Source organism: Mus musculus, chromosome 8 (assembly GCF_000001635.26).
Source record: "Mus musculus strain C57BL/6J chromosome 8, GRCm38.p6 C57BL/6J".
NCBI classification, from domain to species: domain Eukaryota; kingdom Metazoa; phylum Chordata; class Mammalia; order Rodentia; family Muridae; genus Mus; species Mus musculus.
The window spans coordinates 93,422,893-93,429,299 of record NC_000074.6 but is presented as its reverse complement, the minus strand read 5'-3'; the positions used below and the strand labels follow the sequence as shown (position 1 = coordinate 93,429,299).

The 6,407-nt window shown below is 45.4% G+C and overlaps 1 long non-coding RNA gene across 1 annotated transcript; it reads left to right on the top strand.

The window, feature by feature from the left end:
• Nucleotides 1-1,922: 1,922 nt before the first annotated feature.
• On the top strand, nucleotides 1,923-5,998 carry Gm30132 (predicted gene, 30132). The gene is made up of 5 exons (NR_168707.1): nucleotides 1,923-2,092; nucleotides 2,440-2,602; nucleotides 3,099-3,194; nucleotides 5,687-5,759; nucleotides 5,865-5,998. It is a non-coding gene; the product is annotated as a predicted gene, 30132 (long non-coding RNA).
• Nucleotides 5,999-6,407: the final 409 nt, after the last annotated feature.

The following is a 6,407-nucleotide window of genomic DNA, read 5'->3' as shown; positions in this document are numbered from 1 at the left end:
TTATCTTAATTTTCACAGGTAAAGGCAGATTGTGGACAGGGCTGAGGGTCTGTGGGAGAGCCCATATCTTCCTGTCCCAGCTCTTACTGGTTTTGACTTCTACATGCAACCTTACTACCCCTTGACTTCACAAGACAACATGTTCTCAGTGTGGGGAAAGACATTTTCCCTTCTTCCTTTTAGGTCTACAGGTCAAACTTGCAAAATAAAATGAGCCAGGTGAGCAGGAAGAAAGAGCAGGGTTTCCAGTTCTTAAATGTTTTACGTGGAGCAGTGGTGGATAGGCTTCTCCTAGAGAGGGAAAACAACCAGCCTGTGTGTTCCAAGAGGTGCTCACATGGAAGCTATTGTACCACCCCAAGGTTAGTAGAGCTGGCAGGTTGCACCTGCATAGCTGGATTCATGAGTGGAAGACACACACACACACACACACACACACACACACACACACACACAGACAGACAGACAGACATAAACAAACACACACACACACACACACACACACAAACACAGAGACACAGACGCACACAGACACAGACACACACACAGAGACACAGACACACACACACACACACACACACACACACACTCACACACACACACACACCAGTTACTTTTAAAATGCCTTGGCTAGCTCAAAGGCCGAGCAGTTCTAATACTCCCTGTGGCTAGCACATTTTCCCCTTCTGTAATCCTGGTTTAATGCCCTCTAATTCTGTATTTTATCTTTGCTGCCCTGGCTCCTTCTGGGTAGCCCCCTAGTCTTTGCTGTCCAAGATACTTTTGGGCAGCCCTTTTGGGAGGCCACATTCCCTCTCACCTACATTTCAGATGATTTTCCATCTATAGCTTTAAATCTGATTTGTCTCCTTCTGAGTCATGGCCATTCTCTGTCTCCTTTTCTCCAGTCCCTAGCTCTGGCAAATCTAAAGGTCGTGCCCCGTCTCCCTCTGCCCAGCTATTGGCTGTATGGCAATTCTTTATTACCAACCAGGGCCAGCTGGGGACAGGCTTCCTTTTGCTTATGTGTGATGGACATTACAAACAGGTTTTTTTTTTTTTTTGGGTTAATACAATTAGCAAGAGAATACCATCTGCTACAAGAGGGAGAAGGAGACAGGGAAGGGAGAGGGGGAGAGGAAGAGATATCTATTATTTACTACTGGGCCAAAGAAATACTACAGTAAGTGCTTTGTGCCTGCAAGGACCCTGGTGAATACTCCTATTTGCTCCAAGGGTAAATGGTCAGACGGTACATGATGTTCTCTTTATGGAAACTTGGGCCACCTAAAAAAGGCAGGGATGTCACCAGGAATATCACCATCAAGCAAACGTATCTCTAAAGAATGAAACTATGTAAATTAGAAGTTAGTCTCTGTGTCTCTTCACAGCAATAGAACAGCAACTAGGGCAAAGCCTAAACCAGGCCCTTCACAACTCAGTGTCCAGTCTTCTACTGGGGTCCAACATCTTGAAGTCTATTAGGTTAACTCTGGCAACCACTGGAAAAGAGCCTGATCGCACACGGAAGGCAGTAAAAAGGTCTGTCTTCAGGTTTAGATGAGTCTCTCAGTGTAGTTCCTTTACAGAGCCCCAGAGGAGTAAGGGGTCCTGTGCCCAGGTCACGTGCTGCACGGTGGTGGTGGTGGTGGTGGTGGTGGTGGTGGTGGTGTTTGGATTGGCCACAAATGGTATACATTTTACAGGAGTCAAGAGTGATGACCAGGGCGATGGCAGAGATCCGGTCAGCTCTGAAGTGCTGTCTCCTCCGCCCACAAGACCCCACCTTGCCTAAGTTCTCCAGGCCAGCAGAAGTCATTATCTCCCTTGCCAGAGAGTTCAGCACGTGCTCCCCCAGCACTGAGCAGCCAAGGGGCAGAAGGAGTGGGGGAGGGGGAGTGGAGAAGGCGGCGGTTCAGGGTGCAGATGTCGTCACGGTCACCATGTGGCAGCAACGGCCATTTCGTGGCTAAGAAAGAGCCCCGGTGCCTGGCAACAAAGAGTACCCCTGGCTCAGGCTCTCTACACATTAATTCCACAGGGGCTGAACCTGGGACATCCGAGCACCGCGGCCTCCTTCGCCCTTCGATTGGTAACTGTCACCCCGTTGGCCTACTGGTCATTGAGAGTGGTGGTAGCATTCCAGCCAGATAGCAGGCAAGATGGAAGGCAGAGAGGCGGGTGATGGGGCACGGTCCTCGCCAGGGCTCTCAACTGTGGTGCACATTGCTGGTGGGATCCCATTATTTGCCCCGAGGTCACAAGAGTAGGCAGCCTGGAGATACCCCCACCACTCACTGGCCAACTTTGCGCGGCTGTCCTCAACAAACACAACAACAACAACAAAGAGATCATAGCCAAGTAGGAAAGTCAAGACAAAGTTAAGGATGACAGTAGTTGCCTTGCTTCTCTGTGTGCCTGCTTGTCATTGTGCTCCAGTTTTGCTGGTACTTGCCGGATGTTGCTTTGACTGAGGTCTGGCAGAGCCCCCAGGGCATCTTATAAGCCACTCCTCACCTGATCAGACCCACTGGGCCAGGACCTCAGGATGCTTCCCAAGGCTGGATCTCCTATCTCTACCAGTGGGACAACTGACTGGAACGTAAGTACCTTCAGCTGGTGATTTACTGGGGAAGGTAGGCAGAGCCCAGAGTTTCAGTTCTCATCCAGTTGGCATCGTTAAAGCCGTCCATCACTGACATCATTTGGTTAATGGGAAAATACTGTCACAGTCTATTTTGCTGTGGAGTCATTTTGAAAATCTGAACACTGAATGGTCAGTTGCCTTATTTATTGTGTGAAGGCTGTTTCAGACATGCGCACTTTTCACTGTTAAATTAGTAGAACGAGTTCCTTCTTCGCCCCCCCGCCCCCCAGACAGGGTTTCTCTGTATAGCCCTGGCTGTGTCCTGGAACTCACTTAGTAGACCAGGCTGGCCTCAAACTCAGAAATCCACCTGTCTCTGCCTCCCGAGTGCTGGGATTAAAGGTGTGTGCCACCACTGCCCGGCTCAGTTTCTCTTTATAAAAAAGAAAGTTTCTGAAAGCCCTGGCCTAAGTTAAACTTATAATGACTTCTGGAATCTGACCCTTTATAGCTGGAATTCAGTGCCGTCCTTCACACCATCAGGAGGAGAATGATCTATGATTGGCTGGTGAGCACATGCGTGTGAGATCAAGGCTTGAATACATGAGTAAGTATTTTCAGTCCTTTCACATAGTCAACTATCGAAGGCAACCTAACTAAGGTAGATTAAGCCTTTTGCTTTCTGTGCTTCTTTTTAAAATTTTTGTTCTTTCCCCTCTAGTTTAAGTGTTGTGCTTTGCACTGGAGTTTTTGATAATCTCCCGTGTGTTTGCTGACACGCCCTCCTAGTGGTTACAGATTGGTTTGCTTGTTTTCCTTTGAGTTTGGCTACTGGGATGGGGAAGGTGGAACACATGCTTTCTTTTCTCCCTCTCTCCCTTCCATTTTTTCCTAAAACATTAATGGAGGTTACAGAACATGGTGATTAGAGTAAAGGCATTAGAGTAAGTTAAAGGAATTCGAGGAAGCTGAGCTGTGAGTACCAGATGTTGTCAGCGTCTTAGAGATTCCCACACGTGTCTCTCTGGGGGACATCCCTCTCTCCTTTTCCCACTTTTACCCAACAGTTTAGAAATGGCTTAGAGTTAGTCACTTGTTTTCTTTAATGGTTCACTATGATTTGATAGTTTTTTTTTATACCTTTGACACATAATATGTTGATATATGAAGCATATAGAGTCCTTTACATGTGTACTACTGCACCAGTGTCCTGATCCACCTTTCTCACTGATGTTCGTGTGATCTCTCTGATCCTGTTTTCTGGTCGTTCTTATTATGGAGAAGGTTGACCACATGAGGCACACAGAGCTGTAGTGTCTGCAGTTGGGAGTCTAAGTCAGGGTATTGTTAGTTTGAAGCCACCCTGTGTCGCATAGCCAGACCCTCCAAACTCAGGGAGGAAAAGAAAAGGACATTGACTTTGGGGTATTAATCTCATATTTGGCCACTTTGTCAGTCTATTGCTATTTTGCTGGGACTCAGAAAATGATACCCTAAGCCTCATAGTATGAGGCCACCTTGAGTTCTGATAATCATGTCTTTTTCTGAGTATAGAGAAAGGCCTTCTGACTGAGAGAAGAGCCCTTCCCAGCAGTACTGATAATGGAATACCATCAGCTAGGCAAGACTGGATTTTTAGGAAGAAAGGCTGTTCTCTCAGGTACCCATCCAGAATTGTCATCTGGTCTTAAGGACTTCCCAACAGACAATGTCTATGAGAGGACAATATTTGTTCGCCCCTTATTCCTTTCTTCATGTCACTAGTAGCTTGTGGTGACCTTCCACTTCCCCAATCTTTAATTCCTGTCTATTACTGTAGATGGCTTTGCCTATGCAATCTTTCTTAAATGCACAGACTTTGTTTATAATTCCCATGTTGTGGTTTTTCCTCTGGGTAAATTAAATTGTGTTACAGCCATGTATCAGCCATGGTCTGATGCTGGCCAGGTAAGCATTATATGAACTAAAGTATAACCCCAGCCCCCAAAATAAACATGTAAAAACTTTCTACACTCAATGCAGAGTGTCTTATCCTTTTAGAAACAGATTCTGCTTTTATTTTTTTTTAAATCTACTTAAGGTACAGAAAATGGGAACATTTCTATAACAGTATAACTTTTAAAAACTGACTTGAAGAAATAGAAAATATAAATAATCTTAACACAATTATAGTAGATTTTGTTGCTCCAGTGAAATGCTCCCATGCTGGGTATTTTATGAAGAAGAAACATTTACTAAGCTCACACTTGTGAGGGCTCAAGCATATTTCTTCATGAGGATTCTGTACAATGAGAAATCACACTTGGAGAGAAAGGCAGGAAGAAAGGATGGCTTTCCCTCTTTGTCATAACCTTCTCTCAGGCACCAACTCAAGGCAGATCCCATGGAAGAGGCTCCAGTAATCTCTCAGTTCTAACACCTCTGTGAGACCCGGGGCCCCAGGGGGAAGCTCCCTGGCCTCCTGAATGTCATCTGTGCAGCTCCCATGATCTCTCTTGTAAGCCTTTTTTCAGGCTTAGGTTGCACTGTCCCTTCATGTCCCTCTCCAGCATCACAGACAGTGAGTGGCTCCTGACTGGCAAGGTGGTACAGAAAGTGTTTGTAGACATGGAGAAGATACTCCTACATGTTTGTGCCCCTTCAAAGGACAGTTTTTTTTTTTTTTAAAGAACAGTTTTGATAGTGTAGTGTTACTATGAGGGAAAGTTCATGAAGGCCTCTACATTGTCAGTGTATGCTTTCCTGACTATCTGTTGCAATTGCTTTGGAGGTGTTCACAGGTACTTCCAAATGTGTGACCAAAAATTCTGTATTTGATAGATTTAGAGAATGTATTTTTTTTCCTCCTGGAGAGCTTTAATTATAAACATCTATCTGTGTTCTTCAGATACCTAGTCTATAAATAATTATCTACCTTTCTATAATTTTGCCAGCGTGTTATTTTAGTTTTGGTTGGGCATCTGATTTCCTCTAATGTTCCCATGGATCATATCATGAAGTAATACACACAGTGTTATGTGCTGAGACACACTCTAGTTCCCATCTTTGTCTCTATGGCCATTCATTTTTTGACTGTCCCTGTCATTCTTCTATCATCAGGTGCTGTGGTGGTTCAAATATGCTTGGCCCAGGGGAAGTGGCACTATTAGGAGGTGTGGCCTTGTTGGAGTAGGTATGGCCTTGTAGGAGGGAGTTCATCACTGTGGGGGTGGGCTTTGAGGTCCTATGCTCAAGCAATGCAGAATATGGAAAAGAACCTCCTCCTGGCTGATTTCAGGTCAAGATGTAGAACTCTCAGCTCCTTCTCCAGCACCAAGTCTGCCTGGACACTGCCATGCTTCCTGCCATGATGATAAAGGACTGAACCTCTGACACTGTAAGCCAGCCCCGATTAAATGTTGTCCTTCATAAGAGTTGTTTCAGCCATGGTGTCTCTTCACAGCAATGAAAACCTGTGCTGCCTATGCTCAGATATGGTAGGACACCCTACAGGAAGGAAATGTAACCAGGTTTATACATGTTTAGTGGAGGGCAGCAGCTCAGACCACAGGCTTAGGAGTTAGACTGCTAGGATGGGCGGGCCACTCTGCAGCTGGTTAACTTTGGTTAATGGACCTAATCTGATTTTGCCTCATTTTTTTTGCCATTAAATTCATGATAATAATACATTTTTCAGAGTATTGTTGTAAGGACAGTGCTAACAACAAACTGGTTAAGTACACAAACTATGTGACTGCCTTACCAGCTAGTTAACTCTGGTTCTGGAAGCAAAGGTACCACTCTTATAGCTACTCTCACTCTTAAGGCTCTGGGAGAGAGG